The sequence below is a fragment of the Heterodontus francisci genome, chromosome 31 (assembly GCF_036365525.1).
Source record: "Heterodontus francisci isolate sHetFra1 chromosome 31, sHetFra1.hap1, whole genome shotgun sequence".
Taxonomy (NCBI): Eukaryota; Metazoa; Chordata; class Chondrichthyes; order Heterodontiformes; family Heterodontidae; genus Heterodontus; species Heterodontus francisci.
Window position 1 is genome coordinate 56412697 of NC_090401.1, and position 21337 is coordinate 56434033.

The following is a 21337-nucleotide window of genomic DNA, read 5'->3' on the forward strand; positions in this document are numbered from 1 at the left end:
CGAAGCCTCTTGACAAGCACAGTTGCAGAAAATTCACATATGAGGCTCACACAAATTGGGGCCTGTGCTATTGTTATGGGCGGAGATGAGTTTGGGCAGGGGGATTGATAGATGATCGTGAAAGATCGAGGAGATTTGTACTTAATGTGCATAACTCAAAAGCCCCAAATTGCGCAATCTTTTTGTTTTGCGGTTGCACGTGTCTGAGTGCAAATATTGCAGGAAATTTTGCAGGTCGTAGCACAATTGTGGCCTAAATCTGGAGTCAGAACTTCCTCCAGATCAGTTTCCTGGTTTATACTTCAACAAGTAAATGTGCCCTTAGTAATCAAATTCCCAGGACAGCAATACAGAAACGGAGATCTCTAACCTCTGGGTACAATCGATTTAAAAATCTGTTAGCCCATGTAAGTATACTGAGAAAATTCAGAGTCTCCCAAACTCTACCTACCGTCACTTCAACTTTGTAACTTAACTCGTGCAACTCCCTCCAGAGGCCCCTAACTGTGTGGAAACAGTAGGTATTTTTGGAATTTACTGAATTACAATCTGTTTAGCAAGGAGGGCTGGTATTTAAATAGTAACCTGAAAGTGTGTTATTGCACTGATAGGTTTTTAAATATTGCGTTCAGTAACTTATTTTAGCCTGTAGTTTAAATATATGAATTATTTAAAATTTCATCTTTGAAGACAAAGTAAGTGCAGGGTGGGTCTGGAAATCAAAGCAGAGTCAATTCTCAGTGTCTGTATGTTTTCATTGCGATACGAATAACAGCATGATGCACACAAAGGTCCAACACTTAGCAGGCCATTGCAAGATGTAGTTAGTCTGATGCCAACTCACAAGTCCAATGAAATCTCGGTCTGCAATGCCCTTTATAATTGTGGGTACAGTTAATGGCAGTTTTACAAGTTAAGAGTGACTTAAGTTGTGGATTTTGGACCTTTCATGTTGTGATTATAGAGCTATTTTAAGAAGTGGCTATGCAACACCCTAGATCAGGGCTCTGCAATCTGCAATCCTTGAGCCTGAGCAGTCCAACTCTCGAACCTCATGCAACTAAACCTATTTGTTGGCTTGTCCTGTTTGAACACATCACACACACAGACACGCACTCACACACCGCAAGTACCCACACACCACACAAATGGACACCAAATGGTAGCAAATTGTCTGCCTTCAAAATTTAGCATGAAGTTTTTTTTAAAATGGGTTCCCAGGACGTGGGTGATGCTGGCAAGGCCGTATTTATTGCCTAATCTTAGCTGCTCAGAGAAGGTATTGATGGGCCTTCTCCTAGTGCCGTTGTAGTTCTTGTGGTGACGGCGCTCTCACAGTGGCGTCAGGTAAGAATTCCACGATTTAGACTTGGTTGTAATGATGGAACAATGATATAAATCCCATTCTGGATACTGTGTGACTTGGAAACTAACTTGGAGGTGATGGTGTTTCTATGACATGGCTTCTCTTGACTTTCTTGGTGAAAGCGCTGAAGGGCTGGGATTTGTTGCCATATTTAGTTTAGTTTAGTTTAGAGATACAGCACTGAAACAGGCCCTTCGGCCCACCGAGTCTGTGCCGACCATCAACCACCCATTTTATACTAATCCTACACTAATTCCACATTACTACCACATCCCCACCTGTCCCTATATTTCCCTACCACCTACCTATACTAGGGGCAATTTATAAAGGCCAATTAACCTATCAACCAGCAAGTCTTTGGCATGTGGGAGGAAACCAGAGCACCCGAAGGAAACCCACACAGACACAGGGAGAACTTGCAAACTCCACACAGGCAGTACCCAGAATTGAACCTGGGTCGCTGGAGCTGTGAGGCTGCGGTGCTAACCACTGCGCCACTGTGCCGCCCATAAAGCTGGCCAATTTGCTACCTTGCACCCTTAGATCATTGATACGCAGCTACAGTGTGACAGCAATGGAGGGGGTTTATAAATGCACAAACATTTCTTTTAAAGAAAGTTGTAAGTAACTCCAACTCTTTGATGCCAGGGATGAGAAACGATACATATGAGAAGAGAACTGAAATATAGGAGTTACTTCCACTAGAGCAGAGAAGCTAAAGGAGATTTGATAAAGATTTTTTAAAATTATGAAGAGTTTTAATAGGATGAATAAGAAAAGACTTTTCCCTCTGGTTAGTGAGTGAGAAGGAGTCATCAATTTTAAACCATCACAAAGGATTGAGAAGTGAGATTAGGAAAACTTTCTTTGCGCAGGTAATTGCTGAGCATGGAATGTTTTGCCACAAATAGTTGAGGCAGAGGCTATTGAATCTTTCAAAGAAACAGCAGATAACACATTTGAAGCAGATAAGCTGCAAGGCAAAGGGGAGAGAGCAGGGCAGTGACACAATGTGCTGAACGGTCTCTGGACTCCTTCTGTGCCATAAACCTCTGCTTTTATTTTGATAATTAACTTGCTGTTGTGAAAGGAACTCCCACAGGAGCTAAGGAAAAGAGTCCTTGTAAATAAACAGAAATAAAAACAGTAGTGATTTGCTGGATATATAAAGAACATTGGGTATCGGAAGGATGAGCTTTGATGAGTCAAAATCCCAGAATTCCCTACTTAACAATATTTCGGAGGTACCCTTGCCACGTCCTGGAACTCCCTTCCTAACAGCACTGTGGGTGTACCTACCTCACATGGACTGCAGTGGTTCAAGAAAAACAGACACCAACAACCTTCTCAATGGTAAATAGGGATGGGCAATAGGTGCCAGTGGCCTTGCCAGCAGTGCCCACATCCCAAGAATGTATATGTTTAAAAATGGCCTTTCCTCATCCTTGACTTTTCTTAATTTCTTATGTTCTAGAAAGAAGGCAATTGAGGGCTATCGTGTAAAATATTAAATGGCATAGAAAGAAAAACAGATTAATTGATAACAAACCAGGAATTTAGGACTGGAGGACATACATTCAAATGAGTGGAAAGTAAGTTTAATGGACGAGAGGAATCCTGCTGTGATGCACCTTCCAGTGGTTGGCTTAAATCCAGCATTGGCAGAAGATTGGGAACAGATTACTTGCTGGCGCAAAGTCAGGGAATGGTGTGGGAGGAGTAGGAATCCTAAACACATAACAAATGAAGGGAGAAAAGTAAAGGAAAAGATAATTCAATTAAATCCTCCATTATAAACTTTACTGTTGGGGAAGAGGAGGGATGAAACAAAGCATATACATCACAGGAACTGCCGACCCAATCAAACACAACCCACATGCATTATGAGATGTGAGAACTTGGATGAAGGTATCAATAACAGACCTTAATTATTGCTATGAATAACTTGCCTGTTGGTCTCTTTTGGGTTTTTTTTCTCTTTCCCTTGCAAGAATGTGAAGGCATGAGAGAGGGTGCAGAAAATATTAATGAGAATGTTTCTAGGGATGAGGGACTTCAGTTCCATGGAGAATCTGGGGTTGTTCTCCTTAGTGAAAAGAATGTTGAGAGGATATTTGATAGAGCTGTTCAAAAATCATGAGGGGTCTAGAAGAAGGGTCAAGAAGCAAAGGGTACAGATTTAAAATGATTGGCAAAAGAAAAAGAAAGCCTTGCATTTATATAGCGCCTTTCACAACCACCAGATGACAGCCAATGAAGTACGTTTGAAGTGTAGTCACTGTTAGAATGCGGGAAACTCAGCAGCCAGTACGTGCACAGCAAGCTCCCACAAACAGCAATGTGATAATGTGATAAAAGAAAAAAACCTTTTTATGCAATGAGTGGTTAGGATCTGTAATACATTGCATGAAAGAATGGTGGAGGCAGATTCAATTGTGGCTTTCAAAGGGGAATTGGATGATACCTGAAGGGGTAAATTAGCAGGGCCGTGGGGAAAGAGTGGGACTAACTAAATTGCTCTTGCAGAGAACTGGCATGGGCTTGATGGGCCAAATGGTTTTCTTCTGTGCTGTAACCATTCTATGATTCTAGATACAAAAAGAACAATTGCCAAATGACTTTGAAGAGGGCAAAAGGCAGCTTTCTCATTAAGGCAAGAGTGCATCAAATAAACCACAGGTACAGTCACTGACCGTAGGAAGTTATAAGAAAATGTATGCCACATTTCTGTGGTTTGTTTGTAGTGGTTTAGTTTTATATTGACCATTGAAATCTTGCTCTGCATCATATGAACTAATATATTGACAGCAGCTTTTCAAGTCTTCATTGCTGGAGGTAAACCTCATCATAACCACACTGACATCTGGTTGTAATTACCATAACAACACAATGTCACATGACTGAACACAGCACTACCCTATGGTTTCAGGCCAGTTATATCACATAGTTTGCATCAGTGCAAACCAGCTATGCAAACTACATAATTATGTAAGGGGAATAAAGCTGGCTAGATTGAATACCTTTGAGGCAATCGTTACCAATTACTTGAGTTTTGCATAGACTGCAGTAAAGCAGAACCAAATTTCAAAACAATCCCAGTTGCCCAACTTACAAAAAATTCACTCTCTTTTTCATTTCCTCCCATTCGGAAGGCATTGACTTCTCGCTGAGGTCAGTTCCCAAGGGTGCCAAATAACCTCTGGTACCCTCAGGGGTGCTGGGGCTAATTGTATTGCCCCTGTTACTACTCTGGCTGAGATTAGATAACTCAGCACAGGCATGGGATTAGACCTGGAACTTTCCTTGGTCTGTATGGCTCAATTAATTATTGGATAAACTTGCTGAGCCATTTTTGAAGTCTTCGATGTTAGCTGTCATATTGACTCTTGGCTAGCATTAAAATGGAGCCAGCAGTTGGATGCTGGTGCACAAAGCTCCTGCTCTGGCAGTCCAGAGAGTGAGGTGGAGCCTACAGTATAACTTAGGTTTGCCATCTCTGCAGTATTCCAATTATTAGTCTCAAGTGGCGTAACTGCATCATTCTACAACAGTGAGCTCACTGTCAGAGAATGTTGCTATACTATTTTTACATTACCTACCTAAGACCTATGGTATAAACACTGTGAAAGTCAGTAGTTTACCAAAAATTATACCAATCTATTTGTGGTGAATCATCTCTGAAACAGGCACATTTTTTGACTCCTGAAATTGTGCAATGCCTCACATGACTCACTCATACAAACACATCCAATGCTGTCAGTACTAGCTATTCTTCATCAATAGTGTGCATCTTCAGGTATCTCTCTGTAAGGATCATCACAGACAAGCAGGATTGTGTGCTCACCTGCCATCCACTTGTGCTTACTTTCCAGCAAGGCTCAGTGGGATAGATCTTGACTTTGTGTGTGAGTGTAAAGCAGGTGATAGCGAGCTGGAAGCCCATTATAAATCTCTCCCCATTTTTATTTCCGCTGAAGGCAATTCACCCATTTTACACTATACAGAAAATCAAGACTCACTTCAGTGACTGATTTTCAGAAGCATGAACCATGGGTCCATTTCCCTATTGGCACTGAGGCCAACTGTGGCATCCCTACTACCTCTGTCTGCAGACTGGGAATTGAACCAACAGTCATTTCTTGAAGATTCCTTCATTATATAATACAAAATGACTATCTTGTATTTCCTGGTACTTCATTATGCACATATGAGCAACTCCCCGAGACAGCAACTTCGTATCATTTGGTATATCACAGTTTTTCATGATGTTAATTCCCCAAAGTGAAAAACCATTACATTTTCTCAATTTGTGAAACAATAATTTGGACTAAATCAGTCAAAGCAAAGTATAAGCAACATTTAAAACAAAAACAACAACTTGTGCGTCTTGGTTTGTGTGTCTCACTTGCCCTTCAGGTTTGCGAATTATACACCCAATGTCATGCGGTGGTTTATATTTCAGTAAATCACTAAGCACTCTCATGTGTCCTCTGCATAAACCACAGTGTGAGTCAGGCAGTCTGCTTAATATAAGCAGAGATAGCCTGGGTGCCTCAGTGATCATGTCACTTTAGCAGTGCGTTTTAATTCATCACCCTCCAACTGTCTGGTTCAATAAGTTCTCTAAAGCAATCCTTCGGACAATGTCATCAGCTCAAAAGCAAAATAAAATCAAAAGAAATAAATTGGCAGAAAATGAACCAAATTAATCATAAATCTTTGTAAATATCTGATTCCTCAAAGGAGTCCTGATAGTTGGACAGTCTTCAATCTACTGCTAAATGTGTAGACTGTCAGCCTGCTGCAGAATGCTGATTGAGTCCTTCCATTGCTTATGTGTTTAGCCTCTAACACTTTTTCCCCGCAGCATCTGTCATCGTGGTGAGTTGATCTTCCATTCTGAGTGCACAGTCCAGCCATTGCACACATCCGTGTTAAATGATGTCAGAAGCAGATCTCGTACTCACTCAACTCTTTTGTGCCCAGCAGCTGTCAGTGACATTAGCCTGTTGCTGTCTGTCCATGGACTCGAGATGGGATTTTGACATTCTCTTGCACGGCATGACCTCTGGAAGGATAGATGATGCATGTTGACATGTGAGGTACACCAGGAATCACATCATCATGTTGGCATCCCTGTTGCTTAGGTACGTGACGCCTGCTTCTAAGGGACACACCGTAGAGCTCCTTTGCCACTATTTACAGCTGACTTCTTCCTGATTCATTCAGCTATAAATTAGGACAAAAAGGCAGACCACAACCAAGACCTTCTGCATCTATACCTTTTAAATTGCAATCTTTTCTTTAAACATGTAAATTTTGAATTTATTTTTAGTCCTCTCAGTACTTCATCCTCCTTGCTAAGGAAGGCAGGCTTATGACCTTCAGTTTGGCCTCTGGCCAAGTTGCTATGTATCTGGCTGCTTGGGGGAATAGGTGAGAGTGACTTGGCTAATTATGACTTCTCCTATTGTTGAGGAACCAGTTCACCTTTCCTTGGCCAATCTTGGCATTCCTGGTACCAACACGTCGCTGTGTGGCTGAGCATTGAATGGCTCATTGTTAAATTATAACAAACGCCCTTGTTTGAATCACAGAATCATTACAGTGCAGAAGGAGGCCATTCGGCCCATCGTGTCCACACTAGCTCTCTGAAAGAGCAACTCCCTCAGTTCCATTCCCCTGCCTTCTCCCCATAACCCTGCACATTCTTCCTTTTCATATAACAGTCTAATTCCCTCTTGAATGCTTCAATTGAACCTGCCCCCACCGCACACTCAGGCAGTGCATTCCAGACAACCACTCTCTGCGTGAAAACGTTTTTCCTCATGTGGGTTTTGCTTCTCTTACCAAATACTTTAAATCTGTGCTCTCACGTTTGGAGGGGTTTCTCATCTGACAATGTCACCAATCTCGACAGTTTGGCCCCGCCGACAACAATGTCTTGAACTGACTCATGATGGAGACGAGAACATAATTGAGGCAATAATGTAAAACATTTTGATTCAACATTTCCTGGAGTCGTAGGGCAGGATTTTCCCTCACGGGGCAGGAAACCGTGGTCGGGACTGTTTCTAGGTTCCGAACCCGCCCCTGGGGATGACATTCGCTCATTGTGATTTAGATGGGGCGGTGGGGAGGGGGGGCGGGCGCCTCCTTAATTGGCATGGATACAGGCTCGCTGCCCAATTTAGGATGGCGGGCAGGATCCCGAAGCTGGAGGGCCAATCAGAGGCCTTTCAGCTTGAAAGGAGTAGCAGGCTGCAATGCAAGGTAAGTAAGAGCGAGGGTACTTCAAGATGGAGATGCCCTCTCTTCAACTTTATAAATCGAAATTAAAATTGGCCTTTGCCATCAGGCCACCACTGTCGGGGGTGATTGGAGCTCCTCTACAGGGTAGCCTGTGGCTGCTCTTGAATCTAGGCAGGCAGGGAGGGCCTCTAGGCCTGCCTGGAGTATTGCCCTCACCCTCCAGTCTGCCACCAGGATGCTGCCTCCAGGCACTTAAACTGGCCTCCCACTGCTTACGGGAACCTGGAGGCCGATTGGAAAATTGCATACGCCTTCCTTTAATAGGCCTTAAGGGGCTATTAATGAGCCATGTTGGCTACCTGCCAATGTGGGCAGGTAGCCCTGTCACCTCCCCACTCCCCCCAATCCAGCCTCTGCAAAAATGACCCAGAGGCGGGATGGAGCCAGGGAACTGGCACACCGGTCATGCATGTATTTTTTCTGTCCCTGGTGTGGCTGAAAATCCAGCCCCTAGAGTCATTACGGCACAGAAGGAGGCCACTCGGCCATTAAGTCCATGCCAGCTCTCTGTAGAGCAATCCAGTCAGTCCCATTCTACCCATGGCCCTGCAAGTTTATTTCCCACAAGTGCCCATCCAATATCATTTTGAAATCATTTATTCTCTCCCCTTCCACCATTCTTGTAGGCAGTGAGTTCCAGGTCATTACTGCTTGCTGCCATAAAAAAGTTCTTCCTTACATCCCCACTACATCTCTTACCCAAAACCTTAAATCTGTGTCCCCTAGTCCTTGTACAATCAGCTAATGGAACAACAGGGCGGCACAGTGGCGCAGTGGTTAGCACCGCAGCCTCATAGCTCCAGGGACCCGGGTTCGATTCCGGGTACTGCCTGTGTGGAGTTTGCAAGTTCTCCCTGTGTCTGCGTGGGTTTTCTCCGGGTGCTCCGGTTTCCTCCCACAAGCCAAAAGACTTGCAGGTTGATAGGTAAATTGGCCATTATAAATTGTCACGAGCATAGGTAGGTGGTAGGGAAATATAGGGACAGGTGGGGATGTTTGGTAGGAATATGGGATTAGTGTAGGATTAGTATAAATGGGTGGTTGATGTTCGGCACAGACTCGGTGGGCCGAAGGGCCTGTTTCAGTGCTGTATCTCTAATCTAATCTAATCTAATTTCTTTGTCTATCTAAACCTGTCATAATTTTGTACACCTCTATCAAATCTCCCCTCAATCTCCTTTGCTCCAGCTTCTCCAACCTAACCTTTGTAGCTAAAATCCCTCATCCCTGGAACCATTCTGGTAAATCTCCTCTTCACCCTCTGAAGGACCCTCACAACCTTCCTAAAGTTTGGTGACCAGCCTAGTTGTGGTCTAACCTAAGCTTTTAAAGGTTCAGCAAAACTTCCCTGCTCTTGTATCCAGTACCCTTATTTATAAGCCCAAACTCCCATATGCTTTGTTAATTACTCTCTCAATATGTCCTGCCACCTTCAAAGATCTATGAACCCCCAGGTCCCTCTTTTCCTGCACACTCTTTAGACTGTGCCATTAATTCTATATTACCTCTCCCTAACCCTTCTGCCAAAATGTATCTTACACTTCTTGTCATGCTCATGCAAAGAGAAATTATGAACTATAAAATGAACTGATGAATTGAACTCAAAATGGACACCATTTGCTGCAAAACAAGAGGGAGTTAGATGTCAGGTGACCTCCCCTGTACTGCGAATACATTGCTGGAACTCTGAACTAATCGTCACGTCTGGTCAAGTGTTGAAGAAAGCATTAGCAATGCAAATGGCCCATTCAATGTTAATGGCTACCCTTCTTCAACAAGTTGGGCAAACAATGACTTTGCAGACATAGAGACTCAAACTCAGGATAAAGGGTGTGCAAAAACACCACTTTATCAAGACGGCATAGAGATGAGCAACATCCAAACGCATTGTCTAACAATGGCCACACCATCCAACACCAGTTATGGAAACAGAATGCGAAAGAAACTTTGGTCACCTGACAGAAACCAAGTCTCTGATAAGGGTTTTAATGAGAGATATTGCCTGTTAAGAAAGGCAGAGAGAGCCAGAAGCAGAGGGGAGATCCATCCCAGCAAGAAGAAGGACCCTGCCAGAATATCATCTTTAAACTTCCTAGAGGCAGAGACAAAAAGGTGACCTTTGAAACTCCCTACCTGAGAAGGTAGAATAGGACTTTTGCCATTGTCTAAAATCATACAGCACAGAAGGAGGCCATTCAGCCCATTGTGTCTATGCCAGCTCTTTGAAAGTGCTATCGAAGTAAACTCACTCCCTGCTATAGAATCATAGAAGCTGTGGCTTAAGTCTTTAGATTAGATTTTATCTGTTGCAATGTGCCTGTTATAGATTAATTGCTGAGTTTTTTATAATCTGTCTAAAGTATAAATAGATATTAGGTTTTACAGAATATTAATTTGCCGTCTTTTTTTTTGTTGGTATCAGCAGTAATGCAATCAACTGTGAAGGTCTTCAGAACTGGTAAAGTTCTTCACTGTCTTTCAATCACCCACAGCTAACGTACATCGGTGTGTAGCGAACCTTTCTCTGCTTACTTTGGCCTCCTCATGGGAACCAGCTGAAGAAATCCTAAGTTCTTCGAAATGAAGACATTAAGCGAGTGATTTGCTGACATCTTTACCAGCTGCCACCTGGGTGAAACAGTTAATGTTCTTCCACCTTTATAGCACTGCTGGCTTCAGCAGCCGCATTGTAAAGCATCTGAGGGTAGCGCTGCTCGTTCTGTAAGTAGCACAATCTACTTGAAGGAACAGGATTTGCCAACAACGAGGGAGGCAGCAACACTCCTCGGTGGTAAGTTTCAAATATTATCACCTGATGGGGAGACCACCATCCTTTCTGGCCATTGATGCTTTGGGAAATTCAGTAAGTCCGTACAGACCAAGGATATGGTTTCTTGTTCAGTTGGGGAAAGTCTGTCAAAACTTTAGAACAACTTCACATGCAAAGAGGGGACTGAATTTTTCCATTGAGGGTGAGGTCCTGCCAACGGGGCTGCCATCCAATTGAGCATGGCGACCAACCCCCCCCCCCCCCCCCCCCCCCACCCCCCACCTCCTGCAGAGCTGCCGGGCCAATCAGACGGCTGGCAGCTTAGCAGCCTCAGCAACATCGCCGCTAGCAGTGGCAACTGCTCAGGGTGCAGCACGAGGATGAGGGTGCCTCAATGCCGAGGTGTCCTCGAAGAGAAGTTCTTATTTTTGAACTGCCGGGGCCAGGTAAACAGGCCCTGTTGATCGGGGAGAAGGGGAAGGGGGAGGGTTGGAGAGGGCACTGTGGTGCACAGGCAGTAAGTCAGGCGCAGGGGCAGCTATTGCCACTGTGGGGCCCCTCTATGGTCCATGGAACGCCCATTAAAAAGCCCGTTTGCCTCCAGGAACCTGCTGGGAGGTTGCCAGGGATTACCTAGCAGTCTCCCCATGTGACAACAGGCTTCTACTGACATGGGCAAAATGCCCGCTGGCATGTGAAGTGGCCCTTAATTGGGCCTTAAGTGGTGCAATTAGATGGCTAAGCCACTAAGATTCCTACCACTGGCAATATGCCATGGTGGCGGGAAGAGGTTGCGCTCCCCTCCTGATGCCTTCCCCCACTGTATTGCCAGCCCTCCCACCTTTTTTTTATTTGTTTGTTTGTGGGATGTGAGCATCACTAATTGCCTTTGAGAAGATGCGGTGAGCTGCCTTCTTGAACCGCTGTAGTCCTTGGGGTCTAGGTACAGGATTTTGACCCAGCAACAGTGAAGGAACAGCAATATATTTCCAAGTCAGGATGGTGTGTGACTTGGAAGCGAACTTGCAGGTGGTGCTGTTCCCATGCATCTGCTGCCCTTGTCCTTCTAGGTAGTAGAGGTCGCAGGTTTGGAAGGTGCTGTCGAAGGAACTTTGGTAAGTTCTTGCAGTGCATCTTTTCGATGGTACACACCATCTGCAAAGGGCTGGGATCATTCAGCCCAGGATATCAGTTAAGCACTCTACGGAGGAAGACAGGGTAGTGTTCAACTGCAAAAGTATATCACAAGAGCTCACTGAAGAGCTATCATGAATTTAACTGAGGGAAATTCACAGGCTGATGCTTTTCCCTCCCCCCCACCCCCCCAACTCTTGCTCCAACTGAAGGATGCCGAAGAATTAATAGCTTCTGGGAGAGGAAGCTGTGAAAAATGAACCAATAAACATCCAGCTATGTGGAGTGTGCTGAGCAAAGAACTAAAACATACTTTTTGCTGCCAAATATCAGGGAAACCAGCCAATCTGTATACGCGGAGTGTGATTTACTCAAGTAGATATGATCATTGGTACAGTATTGTCAGTTACAAAGAATGCCCCCAAAAAATTATGGTCTTCCCATGCATTGCTCTTATTAGGAGGTATTAGTAATTGATGTGGCAGACAGGGATAAGTTACTCTCAAACACTTGCTGTGAAGTGGACTGGTCTGTCGACACAATGAAGTCTGCAGTGATTTTTTTGCCACTAAGCAAACTTTGTTAAGTGACTTGGGAAATCCTAGCCTCCTGTATCATGATAGAGTATTGCAGACATACAATAAACTAGGCTTCTGGGTCTGTCATTGGGATAAAGGAGTTGGATTTAGTAGAATAAAAGTCAGGAGTTAGCTTACAGACTAGCAGTCGCCTGAAATCTGAACTAAAACACTAGTACACAAGCAACTAAATAAACAAGAAGGGGAAGGGGAGAAACAACATGGAAATCAACACCTAGGACAGAGTTACTTCGATCTGTTCTTTATAGCAGCCTCAATGTCAGGTCAATGGGTCCACAATGGCTTCTTGCCCATAAATTCCAAACTAGCTGTCGCAGTTTTCTGCCAAAAGCTTCGCTTTTTCTCCACTCCAACCCATCCATTATAAAGCAGTAACTTTGCTGCAATGTAATTCCCCAAGATCTACTAGCACCCTGGTATCTACACATCTGGCTAATCTGTGTAAGCCATTATATCGAGTCACCTAATCAACTGTGGAGCCCATTTCTGCAAAGCCTTCACTCGACCTCCACACATGCAATTTCCAGCAGGGATCACACGGTGATACAAACAAGAGTGGAAACTCTGGCTAGCATTTCTCTTCCCCAACCCTTGGGGTGCTAAGGCCGACTGCAGAATCTTAAATGCTGGAACAGCTGGGAACAGCTAACTAACACAGATCAAATATATCTTTTGTGCTAGTAGAATTTAGTTTTTGTTATTCAGGCTGCATGTGTAGCTACTTGTCCAGTCAATAAAATGTTACAGCAGAGAAAAAGGAAAACCTTTCAATGGGCTGGTAAACATTTTCTGGACAACGAGGTTACATTATAATTACAAAAATGCTGCATGCAGTTCAAAAACTTCCGGCAAATGCCCAGCATCACAGTCTTGTTTTAGCTGGCAGAGGAAATTTAGTCATCCTCTGTCTCTCTCAGCCCAGCTTCTCAAACAAAGGCTTTCACACAAAGTCAAATTGTAGCCGGATGTCGTTCCACTGCCCATCATTCAAGCCTGAGCTTGGAATTCAGACTCGTGCACATGCATATCACAGATGCCATGGCAGTGACATCATGTCCCTGTTGCCTGGAGATATATTCAGTATGGTTCACAGGGACTACTGTGGTGTTATTTACAGCAACGTCTGAGGTTCACTCCAGAGTCAGATGACTAGCCCCATTATAGTACAGCCTCAGGTCACATTGATGTTGCCTCAGTAGGGCTTCAAAGGCTCGTTTGTTGTTGCAAACCCTTTTCCTTTTATATCATGGAACAAATTCTGCAGCAGCTGGAATGACAGCAAAGCTGTGCATGCAATCAGTTTTAAGTTGGATTTTGAGATGCTGTACCTTCCCAAATGGCTGATATTGATTACTAGTCCCTGATATTAATTATTTGTGACTGACACTGTATATTACCTCCCTCATATTAATTGTGCTGTTGCAGGAACAACAGGATTGCCAAATCCAGGATGCAACTGAAGCATTAACAAGGATGGATTTGGCCATTCAGAATGAATCCAACATCACTAGTGAGACAAAAGCAAAATACTGCAGATGCTGGAAATCTGAAATAAAAAGTGAGATATTAGTCAGTCATTCAAAATTGAGTACATTTGGCCTATTTACACTATTCTTTTAAAACCCTTTCATCAACTAAGATGGCACATAACAAGAAAAAAACCTTTAGTTTAAGAGCCTTTCACACAGCTTCCCCAGTGGTCTTGCGGTCAATCCAAGGCCTGGGGGTTGTACCATACTAGACAGATCAGATAGTCTTAGGATCAATCCCCAGTCTGATCTCACCTGGGCAGCAGTTGGGGCAATTAGTCTCAGTATTCTTGGCTAGAAAAGAGAAAAGTATTATCTAGTGTTGCTGCTCTTGCTTGTGGGTCTAGTTACATCCTCCTGGAAGGTAAAGTTGTAAACCTCAGCTAATTACAGGATTCCATTCAGCTCTGTGACCTGCAGTGGTCAAACACTGGCGTACACCGTAAGGCTGATTTTAACTCCAGGTGAGAAGCTGGCAACAGGACAGGAATTCCATGTGAGAGTATTTGTGGGAGGCCCAGCACTTAAACTTGAAAATAAAATTTAGGCTGGCACTTCAGTACAACATTGAGGGAGTGCTGCACTGTCGGAGGGGCCGTCTTTCGGATGAGATGTTAAACCGTGTCTGCCCTCTCAAGTAGGTGAAAAGATCCTATGGTGCTATTTTGAAGAAGAGCAGGGGAGTTCTCCCCAGTGTCCTAGCCAATATTTATCCCTCAATCAACATTATTAAAAACAGCTTATCTGGTCATTAGCACATCGTGTTTGTGGGAGCTTGCTGTGCACAAATTAGCTGCCGCGTTTCCTACATTCCAACAATGACTATGTTTCAAAAGAACTTTATTGCCTGTTAAGTGCTTTGGGATGTCCTGAGGTCATGAAAGGTGCTTGAGAAATGCAATTCTTTCTTTTAAACTGCCAGGCCCCATTTGAATGCTGATGACCAGCTGCTCACCTGTTCCGGAGAGAGCAAGGTAAGTTCAGGAGGGGAGCTTATGGGTGCAAGGGTCTCGCACCTGGGGAGTTTGAGGAGAGCCTGGGGCAGCTGTTGGGGCCTGGAGGAACACTCTAACTTCCCCAGGTTTCCACTGGGGGAAGTTTTTTTTATAGCTTATCTTGCAGGATCTCGCTGGCTTTTATCAGCTTTACCTGATGGTGCAGCTGTTAACTGTGTATCAATTGTTTAATTGTATGCAGGTGGAGGGTGATAATTGGGGTCTTCCTTGAGCACACATAAGGAGACATTTACTGAGACTGGTGGAGGTTTTGAGCAAAGATCCACATAGATTTGGGGTAAGTATTTGGATGAACACTTGAAATGCCATGGCATACAGGGCTACGGGTCAAGTGCTGGAAAATGGGATTAGAATAGTTAGGTGCTTGATGGCCGGCACAGACATGATGGGCCAAAGGGCCTGTTTCTGTGCTGTATAACTCTATGTATGTAATCCTTTTACTCTGTAAGATAAATGTAAGATTGAGCATAGATTGGCTCTAGCATCATCCTTCAACAACAAGTTTTCTGGAATAGAACAGCAGCTACAATGGATGTCCTTTCAGGGGAGGGTAAAAATGCATACCCCATGCCAATTTGCATTCAGTAATGGGACTCAGGAGGGAGCCTCATCCACTGCCAAAACCAGCAGCATTGAAATGGGAAGAAGGCAAGAATGGATCAGGAAATAGAGCGCTCCATGTTAACAGCACCCCTGCTCTTTTCCCACCAATTGGGGAGTGTTATAATTCTCTCTCAAAGTCTCAGCACACCCAGTGAAGATTGGCCACTTGAACCAGACATTCGGAGGGTGGCTGGCACTCAATGGAGCCATACCCCAGCAATGGTCAACACCATTATGTGAGTATCGTGAGTATTGAGGCCATGAACAATGCAATTTGCATGGAGTCAAATTCTAAAATAATCATAATTAATAAGGAAAAGTGACATTCAATCAACCAACAATCAGAACTTTAGTGTCAGAGTTTTCACAGAATCCAATTAACCAAAGAAATATTTAATCTGAATTGTACTTCCATTGTTGCCGTTGATTGGGCAGATTGGATACTCCGTTTAAGCCATTCTAAGATTTTACAATCAATTCCAGATGCAAGCATACCAGATCTGAGAATTCCAACATACCAGGTTACTTGCCATACATTCCCATTGTGTAGGCCTCTTGATCCAAATGTAACATTCCTGATTTACATTAAAATAGTCCCTAGTTATATTTTTTCTAATGCTTAGATGCTAAGTCCAGCCAATTCTGAACCAAATTCTAGCTAGTGTTTGCAGCATAGTTTAAAAGTCAAACCACTTGCATAATACATGGTTACACTAAGTTTGTTTGGTATGACTGAGTTGCTGAAAGGATCATTAAATGGGCTGGGTGCTAGGATTTACAAATAGCCCAGTTTTATCATGCAGTTCTGAGAAATCTTAATCCAAACATAACATTTCCTGGCAAAGTACTTAATTCGTGGGATCTAACTGCACAATAATTGTGCTCCTTTCCCAACCCTTCCCTTTGGGATGACATATAACCTTTAAAAGCTTTGCTGTAACAGAAAACTCGGGGACTTACAGTTCATCGATCTGAAGTTGTTTGCAGTCGATTGGACTTACTGGTATTGCACATTGGTGGTAGCAGCTGAAGTGCCAGAACATTTGCTCTGTATCACTCCAGTCTAGTTTACCATATGGAACATGGGCTTAGAATAGCAGATGGCCTCCATTGTCACCTTGTCCAATGTTGGCAATGTAATGCTAACATGGACTTGATCCTAAGAGGGTCCGATTGTTCTCAGAGCAAAAGAAAATCAGTGAAAGGTACACACCCTGATCCGTGTTCAATGCAGTAGCAGCTGCACCAAGTCAAGACTTTAAGCATTAGGGGGTAAGGAATGAAGACATGACTCCACGTAACAGAGACAATTTAATAGGAAACCAAATTGCGCTTTTGAACTTTTACTCAGTAGATTACGTCTTTATAAAAAGATAGCATCCTCTCCTTTTCTAAACCAATTTGTTTTATCACATTGTTTCAGATGAGGCAGCTTAACGTACAGAAAAAGTATTAGTTATCTATACTGAACATGTTTTTAAGAACAATAAAATCAAAGGTGGGAACGACAATGTATTTACGTGGAAAATATGGCTTTATTGAGCTTATTGAGATGAATTATTTAAACATAAATAATTGATGTACACTGTCACCTTACAAAGTGCCTTACAAATATTTCACCAGGATTGTAAACAAGGCATGACAATAGCATATTTGCTGCTAATGTTTCTTTGTGTTTGTAATGTTTAACTGAGATTAGAAATCAGTCAGACACTTGAGAATCTGTCTACCTCAGCAGAAAACTTGCTGCAGTAGCCATAATGCAATTCCTTTTTGTCCAGAACTTTATTCCTTACTTTCCTGAAGATGTTGACTTTCTCCACAGGGTTTGGGGCAGTGAGTGGTGTGAGCCAGTACTCTCACATCAGCTTTGCTAAATAGGTTCAGGACTAGCCAGGACCTCTGTGCAGCCAATCTCCACTTCAGGGGCCTCAGTACAAACCCCTTATGCATTTGTGGAGAGACACAGACAATGCTGCACGTTACCGAGGAGTGTCCCCTCTACAGGCTACGTGGCGGATGCATCACCTGAAGTTCAGCAAATGAGGACGCTATCGCTTGGCTCCGGGGATTTGCATTCACTAAATAATAATAAAGCCTTACAGTGACTGTCAGCAGAACACCAGCTCAAGAAGAACAACACAGTCAATCTTGTTCACCCTGGATGTTCGCAGGTATACACTTTCCAGCAAGAGCCTTTTTCTCCTGGATAGGGTTTTCTAATCATTTTGGGAACTACAGACATGCTTTCATCTTTTTATGAAATGACTATTTTTCATAATCATTTACAACCAGCCAAAATGCTAGGAACAGACAATGCCAGAAATACTCAGCAGATCAAACAGCAACTGTGGAGAGCGAAGCATTGGAGTTAGCATTTCAGGTTGATGACCTTTGTTTTAAAACAGTAGGAATAGCAGTTTAGAAGTGTACATTTCTTGAGAGGTGTAAATTCAATGGTAGGAACAAAATCTAGCAGCTAATCATGTCATACACTTAATAATGACCATTTAATGCTGCTCAAACAGCTAATGAGGCAGTTAACAGGTAGAATGCCAAGTGTTAATAGTATTGGATGAAAAAATAAAAATTGAGACAAGCCCATTTTTCAGATCAGTTCCATCCAATTTGTTGAAACCTTATTCAGCACAAAAAAGATGGCTTTGGTGTCAACAAATTGGAGAGTCTTTCAAAAAGTTCAACACTTGCCAACTTAAATGTAAGACAAGAATATTAATCTATTAGCACAGGACATATATGAATGTGACAATTAACTGTTTTTAAAGATATTATGCAAAAAAGATACACTGGCAGAATAATCTAAGAAAAATGAAAGCAGCAGGGTTATGCATAGGTATGTCACGAAAAAATTAAAAGACCTGCATTGCAGTGCTTCATCATGTTAAACTGTCTCTAAACACTGCAATGAAGTGCAATGACTTGTATGAAGGCAAATTGTGCTGCAGACAGCAACTCACTCTGTCTCAATCCTCACTATATTTAAAGGCAAATGGTATCTGAACGGAAGGCCATAATGTGGAACAGATGATGGACCTCATGATGAGAAGCTAAGTACAAGAAAAAAAAAAATTATTTGAGAGGGAGATTCTGGAACGGGCTGGGACTGTGAAAATTGAGGGGCTGTGCAGAACTTCTAGCATGTACCTGGTGAATTATATTCCATGCATGTGTTACACTACTGTGTGTATGGACACATTGTTGTATGTTATACCAATAATAGTGTCCAAAAACATAAGTGTGCAAATGTGTTCATCATGTATCATCTGCTGTCCTCAATGAGCAAGGGCAGCTCAGTAGTCTGTAAGGGAGACCTAAGAGTATCATTCACTTAAATGCTCAACATCACTGTTCCCACTTGATCCATGCGCCAGCAAACATGCAGTGCTGATGAAGATCATCATGAAGTTGAGCAGGAGTCATTGGGCATTGGCTCTGAAGGGCTAGCAGCAATGTGGATTATTGAGGTGTCAACTGTACAGGGCAGAGGTGCTGCTGTTTGCCCTTCCTGAGGTATATGGGAATCTCTGTGCCCCAGCTTTCATATTGGAGTCTGCCACGGCACAATTTGGAGGAGTGATTTGTCATCACACATCACATTGGAAAGTGGTTGGTTAGATTAGATAAAAGGTTGTCTGTACTGCAGTCTTCTGTTGAGAAATTAGCAACACCAGTGGCATCTGCCCTGGAGATCTGAGATATCCAGGCTGAAAAGGTGCCATAAGTCCTGCACCGGACTAAATTTGTGGGTCTCACCTGATATCTCTCAGTATCAGTGACAATATCCCTCTAATAAGAAAGCTATGGTGAGCCTTTATAAAACACAGGTTTGGCCTCAACTGGAGTATTGTGTCCAATTCTGGGCACCACATTAGAGGAAGGATGTGAAGCCTTGAGAGGGTGCAGAAAAGATTTACGATAATGGTTCCAGGGATGAGGAACTTTAGTTACATGGATAGATTGGAGAAGCTGTTGTTTTTCTCCTTAGAAAAGAGAAGGTTGAAAGGAGATTTGATAGAAGTGTTCAAACTTAAGAGGAGTTTAGAAAGAGTAGATTGAGAGAAACTATTTCCATTGGCAAAAGGGTTGAGACTCAGGACACCGATTTAAAATTATTGGCAAAAGAATCAAAGGTGACAGGAGGAAAAACTTTATTACACAGCGAGTGGTTAGGACCTGGAATAAGCTGTCTGAGCGTGTGGTGGAGGCAGATTCAATCATGGCTTTCAAAAGGGAATTGGATAAATATATGAAGGACAAGAATTTACAGGTTATGGGAAAAGGGCAGGAAAGTGGGACTAGCTAAATTGCTCTTGCAAAGAACTGGCACAGGCTCGACTGGCTGAATGTAACCATTTTACAATTCTATGATTCAAATAGACTAATGAGGAAATAAAATAAATGATCAGGTGCTAGTACACACATTTAATAACCATAGTATTTTAAGCAAAAAGCCAAAGAAAATATTTGGTTTGTTCCACCAGAAACTTGTAGCGACTAAAGGATTGTTATGCAGTTTGTTCAGCATTCTACTTGATTTCATGTTATTGGCGGGTCAATTATAGTTTCTTTAGTCATTCTGTATATTTTGGTTTAATACAGATTTGTTTTCTGCATTTTGATATAGTTTCAGTTGCAATATCCAGGTTTCCCGTACCAGTGGCGATAGACCTTTTACCTCTCTGCGGCAGTGGATATTATCGTATGAGGTGATGTGAGGTCTATTTTAATTGGGCCAACGGAGATGGCACAAAATTGTTCCAGTATCAGTTGACAGGAGTCAGCACCGCAAGTGCCCCTGCTGAAGGGCACCACTAATACAGCAATCTAACATGTGGGCCCAATTAAACTAAAAGATGCTTCAAATAAAGCAACAAAGTCCCATTTCACCAAATCCAAAGGAGCCCGATTAGCACTGGCTGCTTGTCTATTCAATGTAATTGAGATCCAACTATGAAAATTAATTAGGCCTCCCACCAACCTCATCAGGCGAGGGAGGCAGGGAGATTGCTAGGCAGATGTGCTCCTGTTGCCTACCTGATGTACACTCCACACAACAATCAACCCCTTTCTGTCTAAGCTGTGCTGCTGTTTTAGATTTACCCTGTATTTCCTGGTAAACACCACCTTTTAGCAAATAATTAGTCACAAATGGTCTCTGATGAATGTCAATTCTTCATGTTCAGCTGCTGCATTAAAATCCCATTTCAAAGTTCCATGGCATGTTCCCCTGCACAGTATTGCTCATTGCTTCATGCACTTTTACTAAATAAACATGACCAAAAATGAAAAGCATTGCTGGAATGTACTGCAGAATATCCTGACCTCGAATTCAAAACTGCTTTATCAATTCTATCATTGCGAGTGAATTGCAGCAAAGCAAGAGGTAATTACAATTCTGTGTGTTAGAATTGACTGAAGGAAATTCTAGGCCAATTTGTGATATTTTCTTTAATTGTTATGTGTGGTTTCCTGCATTTTCTTTATTTAGCTTGGAATGTAAATGGAGATCAGATCTTAAGCAAAAAAAATATTTGCAATGCTGCCATCCTCCATTTTAAGGAAAAAAAGCTTCATCTATTTTTATCTGCTCACCATTAGCTATGCTCCACTTTTCCAAATTTCCTTTAGCAGTGACTTAAATTTGGACACTATAACAGAAGCTTGTTGTTTGTGCGTCCTTCCATCTTAAAAAGTGCTGTTTAATAACTCCCACAGTGCCTTACTTTTGTGTTGTAAAGTATGGGATGAAACCATGCCGAATAGGAAAGGCCTAGATTTGATCCCTGGCCTGTCCTAGTTATTTGATCTTAGCTGAAGGTCTGCATTTAGCATCAGCACCTTGGAACGAGGGAGAGGGTAGGTCAGTCAGAGGCCCCCGCTATCCAGTGACCTTTATTCCTTTATTGAAAGGTGGATGCTACATGAGGACTGATTTGGGCACAGCTGTGATGCTGTTCATGGCTGAGCAGCCTATTTACACTCAGTTG

General features: G+C 42.8%; 1 long non-coding RNA gene across 1 annotated transcript; it reads left to right on the plus strand.

Annotated features, from left to right (window-relative positions):
• The first annotated feature begins 337 nt into the window (after window positions 1–337).
• On the plus strand, window positions 338–10260 carry LOC137347007 (uncharacterized). Its single transcript, XR_010968843.1, has 3 exons — window positions 338–407; window positions 6356–6513; window positions 10104–10260. It is a non-coding gene; the product is annotated as an uncharacterized lncRNA (long non-coding RNA).
• The last annotated feature ends 11077 nt before the right edge of the window (window positions 10261–21337 follow it).